Consider the following 18,169-nt stretch of genomic DNA (forward strand, 5'->3'; position numbering starts at 1 on the left):
GTATGTTACCCCATCATGAACAACGAAGGGAAGTGAAAGGGCACTCGCACTCAGAAAGGACTAAACACTACAAATACAATCCATTGTGTCTGTTTTTTAATCTATTATGTTAGTGGAAGGTAAAGCATACACTCCCACAGAGGAAAGATGATAATCCTTTTTGTAAAATTCAATATCAAGCTTTAAATCTGAATATATCAGTTTGCAATTCCAGTGCAACTAGCTATTTTGTCTTTATTTATTTGATTTCCCTTCTACATCTGTTAAAAAATTTTTAAAAAAACTTGTTTCCACCTATAATGATCAGGAAGTTGTTTGTGACAAAGACAAGACTAGTTTTCATATCAAAACTGTGATAACTACCTAAGCGGAACACGTGTTCACTTCTGTTCGAGAGTTAGGTTCTTGTATTTGACAACAATCAAGCAATTCATGCTGGGATTTGTTGACCATTTCCTTTAGCACTGTCCATGTAATCTTAAACTAATGCGACCTAAACATGGTTTATGAATGTAGTATTAAAATAGAAGGTCAGATTGGTGAATATAACTACCATTATCATGAAGTCTTGTTTCCAACAAGAAATATTTATTTCGAATCCTATAGTTATGACAGATTTTGCCGCCCAGTTTAAATGCACGTGTCGCACATATGGTAGAGCCGGCCCTGAATGCAAGGTATGTTTAGACTGTACATTTTGTGTGATGTGAGAAAAAACAGAAATCGAATTGAGTTGGTCGTCCAACATTCATACATAGAAATTATGAATTTGAATTCATAACACCAAGCGGACCTATAATTTCCTGACTACGTGCCAGATTCTGATAATGTGCATATGTGAATGTCTGGATGCTTTAACAAAGGCGAGAAAAGCAATTTTCATTGGTTTTTAGGTACTTAACACACAAGTTGGTAAAACTGAAACGCACATTTATTACTTTCGCACAAAGGTTGTATACGGAGTACCGAGAACAATGTGGTAGGACAAAGAAATAAAGTAATTAATGCAATTTACGTCCTCATAAGCACAGCCTCAGAGTGATTGCGGTAACTCATGGCAAAGAAAAGCGGCCGATTTTATACGGTGGGAAATGGTTATTTCTTTCAATCAGAGCAACATCAAAGAAGACTTAAACAGGAGTTGTGAGTCTTTGAGAGGCTGTTCTTTAAACAGTCATATGTGGTAGTGAATTGTTATATTTATCAGCTGATATGCACCATATGTAAAGCACACAGCCTCCTGCGACATAGTTTGATCATGTATAACCGAGAATTTCATATTTGTTTTCAAATACAAAGAATAGGACATCTATGTTGCAACAAGTGTAGTGGCTATTTTACACGAACACACACACAGCTAGCTTATTTCTTTCACGTACAAAAAACTGGCCAGAAGATTTGGAAAAATAATATGCTGTTTATGTGATTTGAAGGTAAGTGGCAGATATTTTTAAAAAGAGTTTCTTTAATTTACTAATAACATTTACAAATTTACGGGCAAGAAGTAAAAAATCACATGTAAATTTGAAAAAATGTCATACATCGATTTCTGAAAACAAATTCTTCTCTCTCTCTCTCTCTCTCTCTCTCTCTCTCTCTCTCTCTCTCTCTCTCTCTCTCTCTCTCTCTTTCTCTCTCTTTCTTTCTCTCTCTTTCTCTCTCTCTTTCTCTCTTTCTTTCTCTCTCTTTCTCTTTCTCTCTCCTTCTCTCTCTTTCTCTTTCTCTTTCTCTTTCTCTCTCCTTCTCTCTCTTTCTCTTTCTCTCTCTCTTTCTCTCTCTCTCTCTCACTCTCTCTCTCTCTCTTCCGTCCAGACAGTAAAATTGCACCAAACTATTGTTGAGTATTCAACAACAAACTTGAAATTGATGTTTCTACATATAAGATGCTAGGTTTAAATGTTTCTGGTCAAGAAAAGTTTATAGGGTCTATGTTAGTCTCCCATCATTTTGGCAATGAGATCTCGAAAACCTCAAGTGCTAGAAACGTTGTCCTTTTCACAGGTCTATTCCAAATTTTGTGTAGATTGTCCAATTCTAATTGAATATTTAAAAAAGACAATGCCGTTGTTTCTTAATTACATTTTTGGGGTTCACTGGAAGTGTTGAAGTTTTAATAAAGCATCATATCCTACATGTTATACATTCCAACACAACATAGTTTTACACAGGGGTTGAATATCTCTCAGGCGTTTGTCTCATGGGCAAATGATAATGAAATACGAAGGATAACCATTTCTCCAGTCTAAAATGAATCTTTATTGTTTGGAGTGTTTTGCGCAATGAACACCATATATCATTGACATTATAATTAATTGTGAGTGTAACATATTTACTTATTACATACTGCATGCAAGAAGAAAGAAAACACTGATCATACATGAATTAGTAGGCCCAAATCTTGCAAACGGCACGAGATATTGAAAAAAAAATTTTTTTTTAAATTTCCCCTTTTGGTACTCCTTGCGGATTTTTATCAAAGATGTCTTTCACTTGTGTCTGTAAAGAAACATGTACAAATGTTGTGAGGGATGACAAGGAGATTCATGTTCATATGTGAATGATGTGCTGTGTACGTAAAGAGCGCAGGTTCAGCTAGTAAGTGACTATGTTTGTGATTTAATAACTCTTGAACTATGAGATTCTGGCCTGGGATGATTTTTATCGCGTTACTTTAACGGTGCAACTTAAAGGATATATATATATATATATATATATATATATATATATATATATATATATATATATATATATACTGTATATGATCGAAAATGACCGATATTAGTGTCGAATCCATAGTTTCTGCGGTTGCTGAGATGGACAATGACACTTTTAATATCGTTTAAATCAAAATTCAGCCCACAACTTGGGGCAGGGGGCGTTATAGAAAAATGATCGAAAATGAGAGATATCAAAGAGTGCTTCAGTAATAGTAAAAAGTGACTGACAAATGAAACATATTACTAATTTTTCTTATTTTATTCCAGCGAAGCGGGTAAATTGACGCTAGTAAACTATATGAAAGTGTCACGGCTGTGCAAAGATAAGATTATAAAGGGTGTTAATAAATTCCGTATCTAGAAATTTAAGAAGTGATTCCTCGTACCAAATTATATATAAATAAACATGGGGTTGGAAAATGCCTTCTTTCACAGTTATAAACTGCCGAAAATGCGAAACATCACGTTACAAAACGTCCTAGCTTGAAAAGTAAGATACCTTCGCAAGCGTTTCTACGAATCACAGTTCCCTAGTATGAGCGTAACGAAATGTTATATTTATCTGTGATTCATAGAAACGCTTGCGAAATGTACCTTACTTCTCAAGCTAGGGAGTTTTGAAACATGATATAACGAATTGTATCAAGTAAGTTGGGTTACGGGGATATGCTTTTAGAACGATATACCTGGTTCTTAAACGTTAATATTGAGCCATTAAATACGCAATTTACCTTTTTGGACACTTCGTTTAATAATTATAAAAGAGAAGCCTCACAATTCACTTCTACATAAAATTATAAGATGTCTACTTAACCAACTGAATAATTCTATATTTCCTTTGTTGTCATGACGATCACGTCATGATTAGATTACCTAAAACACTGTTAATATTTTTTATATATTAACATTATAAATATATTATTTCTTTGTCTTTCTCTTCTTCTATTAGCAAAATCTGCCTAGTATATATTTAAAATACTTTATGGCCCAAAATTACAAGTAAATTAGAAGTATTACAAGTAAAATATACAATATACTGTTGTATATTATGGCGCTCGACGGACTTTTCTTTTATTTAATTATCTAATAAAAGAAAAAAGAACTCTGGACCGTTAACTTTTACATACCTTTTAAGTGTCCCTTGTATATATAATATATTTCATATCATAATTTACATATACTTCATTATTTTTACATAAATAAAATATTATTAATTATATTTCTTCATTATTAACTCTATAATCGTCGATTACGGGCCATAAAGATGTTAATTAATAGCAAATTTAAATCGTTAATTTTGGGCATAATAAATAAAGATGTTAATATCCATGTATTCTAGGCAGTGTAATCAGAGAAATTGAACTGCACAAAATTTCATTATTTTAAACAAAAAGTAACCATAAGATGAATATATGAAAGAAAGTATAAATTAAGATTGAAACCATAACAACATTTAAAGTCAAAGTTCTTTGGAAAATGTAAAAATTTGATTTTCATTACTCGTAATTCTTTCATGAAATACGTGACATCAGTTTTACATAACTGTCATTACTTTCATACGTTTACATTAAAAATATCTTCTTTTATTCTTTAATATTTATATTATTTGCATAAAATTAGAATAGAACAAGAACACAAAAGTAAGAATTGCTTAAATACGAATTTCTTAGAGAAAACATAAATTATTAACTTCAATATGTATTCTCGCATTACAAAAATGCTTTCAAATATACTTTATAACATGAAATACGAATAATGCGATTAATATTGCGTTCTGCAATCATAGGAAAATACGCGAATAGTATGAAATACGAATATCAAATAAAACACATAACATTAAGACATATATCGACATAAATTGAGTAATTACTATTTTAGATAGAAACTCAAAGATTATAGGTATTGATAAACGGCATTTGTATCTAAAGTTTTTAAATTAGTTTCATAATCAGAAAATTGATTAGAAGTACCGGTATTTAACGCTGACATGGATTCAACCCCTTCCACATCAGCACAATCTAGTTTAAATTACGTTGACTCATAGCTTCAGTTAAATTAGATTGCATCCCGCAATCTTGAGTACTTTCTTGGCGGTTATGCACTGTTACAGCATTCGGATTTCTATTAGTGTAATTACTTTCATCTGTAAATCGATTTTGTGTAAACAGGCGATGATTATTGTTCCTATTGAAATTACGGTTACTATTTCTAAAATTCTTGTTTCCATTTCTGCGATTAGATTGCGTCTGATTACCGGTAACATTGTGACCATTTATTCTACTATTAAAACAATGCGAGTTAGAAGTATTTTCAGGTTGTATATTTAAGTTGCGAACAGGAGCATATTGTATATGGTTACGGCCAGAATTACCCTGACCTCTATCCTGCCCTCTATTACTATTTTGCATTGCAGATTGACTCTCATAGTTTTGAACAAGCATAATCAAATGGTTAAAATTGATATACTGCGCAGACATTAATAATTGTTGTAATCTGAAAGGTAATAAAATTCGAATGGAAGCAATGATTCTTGATTCGGGATGACTCGAGTTTAATAATCTTAACTCATTATATGTAGAAACCACAAATTCGGTAACGCTTTTATGGACTTTGGGAATGAATGGTTTCGTTCTCAATAAGGCATCCCTATTCGCTATCATAAAATCATTTTCATAATTAGATAGTAAGGCGTTCTTAAAGTCAGAATAGGTACGAAGACTACTCCTAATGGCCTTAAACCAGGTTAAACAAGGTGGCAATAATATATGTGGTAGTAATTTTAAAAATTGACTCACCTACACCCATTAACTCACACTCATCATCAAATTTTTCAAGGAACCCCTTCGCAGGTATGTCTTCCGGTACACCATTAAATTTAGTAAGTGATTAATAATGGTTTACCTGTATTGACCCTCAAACACCTGTAGTGGTTACGTTTTTGCCGGAATGATTGCCTCATTCTTCTTTCTCCTTCGGTACTATCTTCATTACAGCTCGAAGATTTATTACCTTCAAAAGTTGCTCTGAGATGACGCGTAGATTCCCAACCGATAGATGTAGGGTGTACAGTATTCGTGTGCCCACCATTTTGCACTGCACTTTCATGATTACACTTTTCTTTAATGAAGTTCACTTCATCTTGCAACTGCTTAATTTGGTCGGCGTGTTCATTTACCGCTGTTTCTATAATATCTACAGTCTTGAACCTCGGTAAATCTCTGTACTATCCTTTCCATTTCTTCATCATAATGTTCAAATTTGGCTGCAATTTGCTGATTCATCTGATTTAATTGTTGCTGAACTTAATCCCATTTACCATCGTTACGTTGCTGCAATTGCTCTAGCTTTTTGTCAAAATGTTGGGCTTGCTCCCTAATTTGTTGATTCATCTTTTGGTGCAACTTTTCAAATTGTTGATTCAGTTTTTGGTCTAACTTTTCAAACTGTTGTGTTTGGTCCGCAATTTGCTGAGATATTCCATCACTTCGTCGAGCTTGGTCCCTAATTTGTTGAGATATTTCCCTTAGGATGTCTATCATATTTTCTGAAGAATTCATTTCAGTGTGAATAATCTGGTTGTCGGTCACTTCTCTATCCATAGCGCTCATAACATTTCTATTTATTACCTTGCCACTTCTCAAAATAGTAAAATTAATGTTATGCTCAATGTTGGCCGCTTTACTAATCTTCTAAACGACACAACTCTCTCGGCGTTTCGGCACCAAAATAGAACGATATACCTGGTTTTTAAACGTTAATATTGAGCCATTAAATACACAATTTCTCTTTTTGGACACTTCGTTTAATAATTATAAACGAGAAGCCTCACAATTCACTTCTACATAAAATTATAAGATGTCTACTTAACCAACTGAATAATTCTATTTTTTTTTTTTTTTTTTTTTGTCATGACGACCACGTCATGATTAGATTACCTAAAAGCACTGTTAATATTTTTTATATATTAACATTATAAATATATTATTTCTTTGTCTTTCTCTTCTTCTATTAGCAAAATCTGCCTAGTATATATTAAAAATACATTATGGCCCAAAATTACAAGTAAATTACAAGTATTACAAGTAAAATATACAATATACTGTTGTACTTTTAAGTACGAATTGGCTGCTTGTTACGTAGGTACCAGATGATTGTGAAACATGGATATTTAGACACAGTGCATACTACTCACATAATTCTTTTGTGAATTCAGTGATTAGCGTTAGCGATTTCAATTCTTATGTGTTTTTGTGTGTGTGTGTGTGTGTGTGTGTGTGTGTGTGTGTGTGTGTGTTTTGTTATGTGTTTCCTTAAAGAGTTTTCAGTATGTACTACTTTTTGAATTTGCTCCAAATAAGTCTGGTTCTTCTGTTGTTTCCTTGTTTTCTCTAGATTCTTTCTAAGAATTTTAGTATATAAATTTTGGAATCTCTAATGAATCCGGTACTTTTGTTGTTTTCCTGTTTTACTATATATTTTCTTAAGAATTTTAGTATGTAACCTTATTTGAATTTTCTCCAAATACAAGTCTGGTTCTTTTGTTATTACCTTCTTTTATCACGATTAATATTTTTGATATGTACATTTTGGAATCTCTAATGAATCCGGTTCTTTTGTTGTTTTCTTGTTTTATTATGTATTTTGTTAAGAGTTTTTGTATGCAACTTTGAAATCTGTCTCAAGTGAATGAGTTTCTTCTGTTGTTTTTATTTATTTATTTATTTATTTAATTTTTTTACATATTTTTCTTAAGAGTTCTAGTACGTAACTTTTTGTATTTGTTCAAAGTAAGTCCGGTTCTCGTGCTGTTTTCCTGTTTTATTATGGTTCCTTAAGAGGTTTAATATCTTACGTTTGGAATGTATATCAAACGACCCCGCTTCTGGTGTGGTTTTCATGGTTTATTATTTTTTTTTTCGTAATACTTTCCATATGTATTTTTAGGGACTTGTTTTAAAATAAGTCCGGCTCTTCTGTTGTTTTTCCTGTTTTATTATATATTTTCTTAAGCGTTTTAGTACGTTACTTTTGGAATTTGTTCCAAATAGGTAGATATGGACAAACAATATGATGCCGAATCCTTAGTAGAACTTGTTATGATTTCAATTGAAATATGACAAGTGTGCTCCATATCATATAGTGGAAGCATAATCTTAAAACTTTTTTTAAAAAAGTAAAATTCACTTTTCAAATATTTGATCATAAAACTAAAAAAATTTGTTTATTGTTTTTGTTTACTTAACGGTGTTGAATTCCTGTCTTATGTTACAAGGAATCATTTAATTGCGAGAACTTGTTGAAATTACAACTACTAAAAACTCTTAATATAATGCTATAAATTAGAAAGAAAACAACAATTATTTTAAATATTTTTTAATAAATACGCCATTTTTCGACAGTGTTGCGAACTTTACCAATGTTTATCATATCTCCAAAACGGTTTGAGATATCGAAGTGCTGGAAACGGTAAAATAATTTGTACGTTCATTGCAAACTATACATATAACTAGATATGATAATTACTTATCTAAGCATTTTCCTTTTTTAAAATAAAACCTTTCAAAAAATTTCAAAACTCTCGAGCCCTGGTAACTTCGCTCCTACTCATTCGAAAAACGTTATACCATGAACATGGTATAAACGCTAAGGTACTTTCGATGTGCATTATCCTGTTCATATCCGCTATGCTGTATGTGTGGTAGAGACTTCCAAACTTTGAATTTTTCTGATACTATAACATCCTTAGTTTGCAACATTGAATACAAGGCCATGACATGGCTATACGCTGGTGCAGAAAACGTCACTTCCGCTTCCTCTTTAGCTAGCTGGTTACAAACAAACCAGCTTTGAGCGGGTTATATAAAGAAGTTTACATGGTACTCGCCTCTGAAAATGATTTGTTCCGCTTTCGGATGTAACCATAACAGTTTAAGAGTAATTGACTAAAGAATGATTAAGAAATCAAATCAAATTAGAAATATTGTACTACCTAATATATTAAAGAGTAACAATAAGAAAGCCACGCTATACAACAAACGATATAACGATTAATTATTTATTGGGCGAACAATCTTTTTGAGGGACACTTTCTCTGCACATTTTGCCAGGAAGAAATTAAAATACACATATTTTTACCAAAAGCACCCTTGCTTTGTCTTTTTTCTTTGTTTGTATGTTTGTGACATTTTGGGCTAATTTCGCTAACTATTTAATATATATTAATACTCAGAACACTGTAATATCTTTTCTTAGTAAACTGATAACTGAGTTTGATTCCCGGCGAGAGCTCATGTGGTTCGGATTCCACGTTAATCAGTAGGTCCACGTCTCATATAGCCTCGCTGCTGAAAGGGACGTTAAACTAAAATCAACTCAACTCAACTGATAACTGAATCACATGTTTAGGGACACTATAATCTTCAAACAATGCCTACCTCAGCATGGAGTGTGATACTCGCCTGCTTCCGCTCTCTCCGAACCACAACATCGCAAGTTCGATCACAATTTTACCCTTGTGGTAACATATAAATTATGTGTTGATATTATGTGTTGTTACGCTTGATACAATTGGCATTAGCAGGTAATTGATGATTTTAAAACTGGTAAATCGCCGTTTACACATATATGTAAGACAACCGCATTTAATTAAGCACAACTAACCTAACTGTACCTTACTGCATATGAATGTTGGTAACAGTCGTTCTTTCAGAAAAAAAAATGTTCCGGAAGGGCACTATTACTATTCTGAGGGTCCCTGCTGGTACTATTCTATTTATTATTATATTATAGACGTATTATTTTGGTATCCTCCGTGGGGGCACTCTCAGAGCTCTGGGAGGGGGGTGCAGTGCCACCCAAAAACATATCTGAACACACATGAAAGAAACACTGGTTGGTAAGACTATAGTAAAGTTTAAACCGGACTTGTTAATTTGTCTCTTTTCGTTTGACCTAAACTATAATTGCTCCATCCTGTCGATCTACGTTAAGTGCGCATGAAAAATACAGGATCATTTTTTGAAAATTTACGTCTAAAAATATGCTAATCTACGGAAATAGTTATGTGGAAGAAAATTATTTACATAGAGGGAGAACATAAAAGCAGTGTTTAAAAAGGGTCATGATTATTAAGAAATTCAAATACAAATCCACCGGAAGGTTCTAGAACACAATTCCCCCCATATAGGTTAGTGGTTAGGTTGTTTCCTTTCTGTACCAAAGTTTAATATTTAATTCAAACAGTATTGCCGAGCAGGCATTAGAGAGTGAAGGCGGGTTAGATCCCCGAAGGGCACATAGTTTTCTGTCTTTATTACTGACAAATGGGAACGGGGGCCTGTGGTCTAGAACCTTGTCCAAATCCACTTGTGGTGATTACTACTCCAGGTTGGTGTATGGTTTTCGTACCTGTCTTTCTTTCTTTGCACACATATCAAACTTCACTGATCTGCCTGCTCTCTACAGGTGCATCCTTACGGGCGCTCGAGCTTCAAGCGAGCTCGAATTATCATAAATGCCGGCATGTTACAAATCTGTACGCCGTTTGTGGCAGACGCAAAGAAAATAATAATTCAGATAAGATTAGGACATTATATAAAATAGTTAGAACATTATATCTTTTAAATAATTATTTCTGATGACGCATTTCAACTTTACCAGCGCCAAGCAAGGAATGAACACCTGCTAACAAAAGAATGAAGAATAAATTAGGAAACTATTTCCACGAAGAGATGTTAAGTTTCTGAGATCAAGTATTCGTAATTGTATATTATAAAATACATTGGTTATTCTAGCTCTGTACCCTTTCGCTCCGAAATCTGATCTCCATTTATTTAAAAATCAACTTTCTTCCATATTAAACATTTTCACTGAAGCTAAACAAACAATATGACAAAAGAATATAGCATTCAATTTTCAGTAATTTTAATTAAACTCAATCCAAAATTATTATTAAGGGACGCTCATGTACATACTTAGAATTGTCACTCGCTTGTTGTCCAGCAAGTTATCGGCGATTGCAGTAAATAAAATGTAGAGTAATTTTGTTTCATATGATAAAATATAGGCTTCATATACGCATAAAGTAAATATATTCACTGCTATTTGTTAAAATCAGACATTTCAGCATACGCATTTATCTTGTTCATCAACACTATATTGAGAATATTTCACAGGACTCAGCAGTTTCAATACGAAGCCATTAAAACTGCCTTAGCAACCACCCTAGCAACGGTTTGTTTGTAACCAATATGGCTGCGCCCAGTAAAATTCACAGCAGACGACTTCATCAGCGTATTACCCTAAGGTTGCGAAATATAATGTTTTTTTTTTTTTTTTAATTGTGAGGTCCAATATATTATGTATCCATACAATACTGAATTCGGCTTAGTATAATGTACACAAATAGACTAACTGGAATGCGTGCAAATATACAACAGTCAACACTAACTAACTCTATGGCCTATGGAACCCGGAGGTTCAATGCCGCATTCACAAAAGCTCTCCATTGACTTCTATCCTTAGGCAACTGGATCCAGTTTCTACACTGTATTCCAATCTCTGCGAGATCCATCTTAATATTGTCCTCCCATCTGCGCCTAGGTCTTCCTAATGGTCGTTTTCCTTTGGGTCTACCAGTCAAGACTTTGAAAGCGTTTCTACTTTCTTCCATTCTAGCTACATGACCCGCCCACCTAAGCCTCCTAGACTTGACGACCCTAACAATGTTGAGTAAACCATATAAATTATGTAGTTCCTCGTTATGAAGTTTCCGCCATTCCCCATTCCCGTTCCTCTTGGGTCCGAATATTCGTCTCAGGATTTTGTTCTCAAATACTTTCAGTCTATGGTCTTCCCTCAGAGTAAGTGACCATGTTTCGCAGCCATACAGAACAACAGGCAGCCACAACAGTCAACACACTATAGGAAAAACCATCGAAGATAAAGAAAATCTTACCTCTACGACGAAAATAAAGTCATTTTGATACAGTTATAATAGGTTAAGTAAACATTAATTCAATACCAGAAAGTACAATAAACCTTTGCATAATGAATATAATATCAGGAATGTTATACCGTTAGTCACTAGAAATGTTCAGAGGACTGTAAAGTACAAGCAAGCATTTGCAAACGTAACGTGGAGCATTATTTTGGAACATAGTGTTACATGAGCGCGACTTTATCTGCTCGTTAACCTATAAGCAAAAACAAGTAGGTTTTATTTCCTTAGCCTTTACGATCACAAACAAGTAGGGTACTTAGCAGGATCTTCTAAACATGTAGCATGAAACCATTTCTGACAGGCAATGCACTTTATCCAATCCACTTTAGGACCATCTGGATCAAAATAATGCAACCCACAAATACTGTAATAGTTATCCGATTGTGCAACACAAATTCTTATCCTTCTTCTCCTGGTTTTGGTGGAAGATGGTTTCGCAGACGTGTTTGGAACACTCAAGTTAAATAGAGACGTCCGTCGTTTACGTCGGATGGTTCTTGGTACGAGAGTTGGTACAGCACAAATATTATTGAAAGATACTTGTGAAAACGTTTGAATTGCAGCTGTCAACTCTACACTGGTCGAAGACCGGTCAGAAGAAGGAGAGCTTGTTGGCATGTTTCAAAATGAAAGCTGTTCAGGCGATGTCTTCATATACTAGCAGAGACAGTTAGATACTTTTTGTCCTGGAATCTGGAAAGTCCTCAAAACTCTCCCTCCTGTTCTTGGAGACATTTGTTAGAGATTTATGACCTCCATTACCTGAAAATCAACGTTGCCACATCCCTCTGTTGTCACTTTCTTTTATCTTCCATTCATTGCTTTTTTAAAAAAATGCTGAGCTTTGTTCAGTTTATGAAAGATTACGGAAGTACGGGAACACTGAAGAGCATGACAGCGCACGTACTGCCTAAGATCATCCCTGGGTTGTGTGGGGGGAAATAGGTAGTGACTCGGGCAAGGGATCTCTAAGTTTGTCTCCAACAGTACACCTAAGTGTGTTTGTAATTCTCCGTCCGTGCTGAGGAAGGCGAGGTCTCGGCTGCAGCTCCTACTTCAACGTGAGTAAAGGAGGAGTTAATTTCTTCTGCATCTGAACCGTTACAGTCATGAAGGTCTCCTTTCTCCATGCGCCTTCGAAGAGTCCTGTACAGAATTTGATAGAATTGTGATGCCTGGAATGCATTCATCCCTCCTGTAATTATTTGTTCCACTGCTAATTGCAAACTTTCTCCCGACCGCTCCGCTCGTTCAGACGATAGTTAATATATCCGTTGCATTGTCTGCAAAGAGAAAACGGAGGCATATTTAGTCACTATGATAACAGTAGAATCGTGTATATTGAACAAGAAAAGCAACTGTTATCTTAGCTTTTACGTTCGCATCAATCTCCAGGTACCCATATATTTCTCTTGCATTTTGACTATCCTGGGTATTTGTACTACACCATTCAACTCAGAAACATTATAGGCATCTCGCACCGCACTCTTCTAGGCATTTGTCTCGTTCAGCGGTTCAAGATACCTGATCGATCCCTTATCTACACGTTATGTGTCTCCAACCGCGCTTAAATCATGTCAGTTCATGACATAACCTGTCTTCATGTTTCCTGCCCGGTTTCAGAATAATAGCTGTAATAGCTACTTATTAACCACGACTTATGTGCACTTCACCAACTATTTTTAACTATAACAAAGGGTATTTACCGCACTTTTTCTTTTCTCTTCGTTCACACACTACTTCAATAATTTTACGGCCGTAACTTTAGCGCCGTAACAGACATACAATCCTCTCTCTGCTGCACGCATTCTCTTGCCATCTCGTGGCATAAGTTCCAAGTACAGTGACACCTCTGAATAACGGACACCAATGGGACCCGAATTTTTGTCCGTTACTGAGAGGTGTCCGTTATAAAGAGGTTACTGAAACTTAATTTCTCACAACGGTAATTGTATGCAGTAATATACAGTAAATATACGTATGAGTGTAAATGCGTAAAATTCAATATGAAAATACTCTATTTAGTACGTATTTGAATTACTGGGAGGAATGAAGTAGAAATTCATTTCTGTTAAATAATATTATTGCTGGGGGATGCATTAATATATTCGTATACTGCAAAAGGTAGTGCGTGTATGGTAATTTTCTTAAGTACGTCATCACCCTGTAAAAAAATCCATTAATTCACTTGTTATCTTTGAAATTATCGGAAAGATGCAAGACCCAGGGAAAAAAGGAATACATTTGTTAAGGCAAGGAAATATAGACTTTCTTTCGCATAGAATTCTTGGCCATACGACTGACCCTGCATGAGTATTATTGCTTATTGAAGATTTTCTAGGATTTCCAGCAGGAAGCAGTTTATTGCGAGCAGAAAAAAAAGAATTTCAAGTTTAGCTTATAGCTGTTTGATGGTTTACGAGGTCTAGACTCAGGATAGTTACGCTTGTGGGGAAAAGATTTTTCTGTCTACTGTCCGCATAACCAAGAATAATATATCGCATAATCAAGAATAATTCATGTCCGTTATGAAGATGTTACTGAAACGTTTGGGAGGAAAAAAGGACTGTCCGCGTCCGTATCTGAGAGAGTCCGTAAAAGGGAGGGTTTTGTTCCGTAAGAGAACATATATTTATGCCGGGCGAAAATAATCTGTCCGTATTGTAGAGGTGTCCGTTAAGGGAGGTTTCACTGAAGTGCATTTGTAGGCCTCACCCTCAACCACTCTGTACAATTCGCTTCATTTTAACGTGTAGAAAAGTGCTCTGTAGTCCGTGGGTGCCATTTTTAGAACACCTGATACATATATAAGGTGATCCAATAAAACGTAAGACTGATAAAGGAAGCAGTATTGCAGATAGGAACTTGTTTATTCAAATATACAGTGGTATAGAAAACAGATTATAATTTCTTTGTTCTGATTTGAATTACTCTGTTCTGTTGTGTGTTGAAATGACACAACTAACAATACAATCATTGTAAATAATACCCTTATAATATAACATGAAATCTTCCACTTTTTGATCGACTGTAGCGCTGTTAATGAAGGACCAAGAGTCGTTACGGTTTGCTCTGGAGCTCATCTCACATGCACAAGAGTGTTCGTAGTTAGAGGGAAATTTCCCTAATCTAGTAATTGTTACATTTTTGCCTATTTCTGTATGTAAGTACATGTTTTACATTTTTAAGTATATTTTCGTTCATTTTTGGTATTTGTTCCTTATTTTAACTCCATATCTTTTTCAAGTTCATGAGAAAACATTAAAAAATTCGATGAGATCACTTATAAGATGGAAGTGTTTATCAGCTGAAGCAGGCAGCCTTGTGCTGTATGCAACTTTATTATTGCAAACTACTTAAAGAATTACATTTTCGAAATTAAATAATTCTGTTTCTAAATTTGGTGATGGAAATGTTTCTGTCATAGACGGAAATGTGTTGACTCTGTTTTCTACTATTAAGTGCATGATACGGCAGTTGCAACTGCAATTAGAAAGAAAATAAACTGGAATAGTATGTGAAGGAGGAGAAAGGTATGGAACATGCGAACAACAAAAAACACAATAATTCCTTGGGTAGTGTGTTACACCAACTCATTCTGTTTTTCGAAGATTTGTATTATGCATACGTATTTATTTGTACTGACATCTCTTTGAGTAAACTTGACAATATGAAATTTTTTTGAATTTCTTTTAGAAAATACACTTCTAATCCCTTCCCTGATTCAGAGTAGTAATACAAAAGAATACTGAATCGATCTTAGCCATAATTTCTATATTTCTGAAAACAAAATCACAACAGTGTTACAAAGAATGTGTTTTTCACACTTTCAGTTACACTTTCTTTTAGAGAATTTTTTTTAAAAAAGAGTTTTAGGTTATTTTAAAATATTTTAGTGCACAAAATTCACTTTTTATTTTGTATTTTCTAGAAATTTATTTTACAATAAAATCTTAATCCTAATAATCAGTAATTATAGAAAATTACTTATGTTTACTCAAAAGTAACTTCCCTAATGTCTTTCCAACGTCCGTACTGTGAAGCTGGGTTATCGTTTATCAAAATTGAGTAGGATGCAACTCTTTGAGACTCATATGTATACCAGATTCTACCTGTTAGTATTTGGAACTAACAGCACCTTGTAACGCACCTATGATGTGCAAGCGACAGGTGTTGATGATTTGGGGATGTCCACCACTGTTTGTTTAACGGCCAAACAAAACCGTGATTAAAAAAATGAAAAATAAGTCATCGAATTTGTAAAAGTGTATTCATAATAGTTTTAGTGCGTATCATGTTGTTGTGTAGTCTGTCTAAAAGATATTAATTTGAATGTGTGTGTGTCACTCTTAAACGGATGTAGAGAGGTTTATGGTTGATAGCTACATGGCTTCACGCCGTGTAGAATCACCTGGTGATGAAAACAAGGTACTCAGCTTCAGCTTTTTTCCAGAGTATTAATCTCAGACATTTTTTTACCACGTTAACTCTACTAGTCATTAAATGAAGTTCTCGTTTTATTACTGCTGAGATCTCTGATCCTCTATTTCACACTACCAATTTCACTCCCCCTTCAGAAAGTAACCTGAGACTTATATACTAATGGAAAGTGCTGATTTGCTGTAATACAGTTTCCATAATCTGGTTGAAATGTTACACGTGCTCCCATGATTCTTTGATAAAATGTTGATCAACCAAAATATCCCTGACATCATCCATTTTGACATCACACCAAAAGCAAATATCTTTCAACATTCTGTCCGACGGTTGTATAGTTGTTTACAAACAGATTATACAATTTATTTACAATAATGTAACCGACGTGTGTCTACATTGATATACATTTCCAGACATATTCTTGTAACTAGTGATGTGAGGTGGAAAATTTTCCGAGATATTTTTCCGGAAAATTTTCCGTTCTAAAAAATATCAGTAATCAAGTATCAATTCCTCAGCAATCATAAAATTTGTTGAATTCATGTATAGAAATGTTAAAAATTGAAAGATCGTTTAAAGAATCTGAAAATTTTCATGGCTCAGACAATTTTCAGTACTATGTAGGAACAAGTGAAACAATTTTTCATGAATCGAAATATTTTCTGTGTTATATGGAAAAATTGAAGAAATTTTTATGATTCAGAAAATTTTCATCATTTTGAAGCAAAAAGTAAAACAACTTTTTGTGAATCGGAAAGTTTTATTGCTCTGTAGAAACAAGTGAAAGGAATGTTCATAGATCGGAAAATTTTTATCACGATGTAGAAACAAGTGGAAAAAAACTTTTCGTAAGCCTGACAATTTCTGATATTATGTATAGTGATGTTAGGTGGAAAATTTTCCATTATATTTCACTGCACATCACTGATGAAAATTTTCTGGAAAATTTTCCGATTCATAAAAACATACTCCATTTATTCCTACATCGTTGTTTAGCCGTGATATGAGGTGGAAAATTTTCTTCTATATTTTTCCGGAAAATTTTCCGTTCCTAACAAATATCAGTGATTAAATAACAATTCCTCAGTATTCATAAAATTGATTTAATTCATGTATAGAAATGTTAAAAAGTGAAAGATCGTTTAAAGAATCTGAAAATTTTCATTACTCAGACTATTTTCAGTACTATGTAGGAACAAGTGAAACAATTTTTCATAAATCGACAAATTGTCCGTCCTGCACAGTGATGAAAATTTTCCGGAAAATTTTGAAACGGAAAATTTTCCGATTCATAAAAACATACTCCACTTATTCCTACATCGTTGTTTAGCCGTAAAATGTATTGGTAATAAATATTGTCTTTAAAAGTTTCATGAAGTGAAAATCTAACGGTTCTTCATTTAAGAATTTTTCAAAAACTTCAATGCGTTCTTCCCTCAGAATCCACCTTTGATCTTACAATAGTAGATTTCGTCAGTTTATTACGCATAAGACGGTTTTCTCATAACTTTACTACTTTTATAGATTTGCATACTGCAACATTTATAAATAAGTAGAGATAATATAGAGTGCCTACTGTAAATTTTTGACTATCCAAAATTCGAGTTTAAGTAACTCATGAAAGCAAATACTGATAATTTTCTGGAAATAAACACTTATTTATTCATATATTCATTCAGAAGAGAAAGTGAAATATAACTAATAAGGAAGCTGATTTTGTAGTTGTTCTTCCAATAAAATAATAAAAGAAACATAAAAAGCATCATTATTAGGGCTGCGTTCTAAAAGCAAGTAATTTCATTTTAATTAGAAAATAAAAAACATATTTCTTATATATAATATTTTTTTTTATTTTCTGTTACAAGAAAATCTTCATAATGAACTTCTATGTAGTTATTTCATTACATAGGCAGTCCTACACGTGAACAAATAGTGGAATTTTCTGTTTCTGAAATTGATAAATTCACAAAGATTTCCTTTCAATTTCTTGTTACATTTTAAATATTGCAATGGG

The 18,169-nt window shown here is 33.7% G+C and overlaps 1 long non-coding RNA gene across 4 annotated transcripts in view; it reads left to right on the plus strand.

Annotated features, from left to right (window-relative positions):
• Positions 1-18,169, plus strand: part of LOC145679896 (uncharacterized) — a 130,516-nt gene that overhangs the window by 76,635 nt on the left and 35,712 nt on the right. Inside the window, exon 1 of one of the 4 annotated variants that reach the window (XR_014130607.1) lies at positions 1,160-1,433. The exons of the other annotated variants lie outside the window; for them this stretch is intronic. This is a non-coding gene — a long non-coding RNA (uncharacterized LOC145679896). Of the gene's footprint in view, positions 1-1,159; positions 1,434-18,169 lie in introns of those variants that run through there. 4 annotated transcript variants of the gene reach the window in all.

Source organism: Thermobia domestica, chromosome 2, assembly GCF_964235325.1.
Source record: "Thermobia domestica chromosome 2, izTheDome1.hap1.1, whole genome shotgun sequence".
In the NCBI taxonomy this organism is placed as follows: domain Eukaryota; kingdom Metazoa; phylum Arthropoda; class Insecta; order Zygentoma; family Lepismatidae; genus Thermobia; species Thermobia domestica.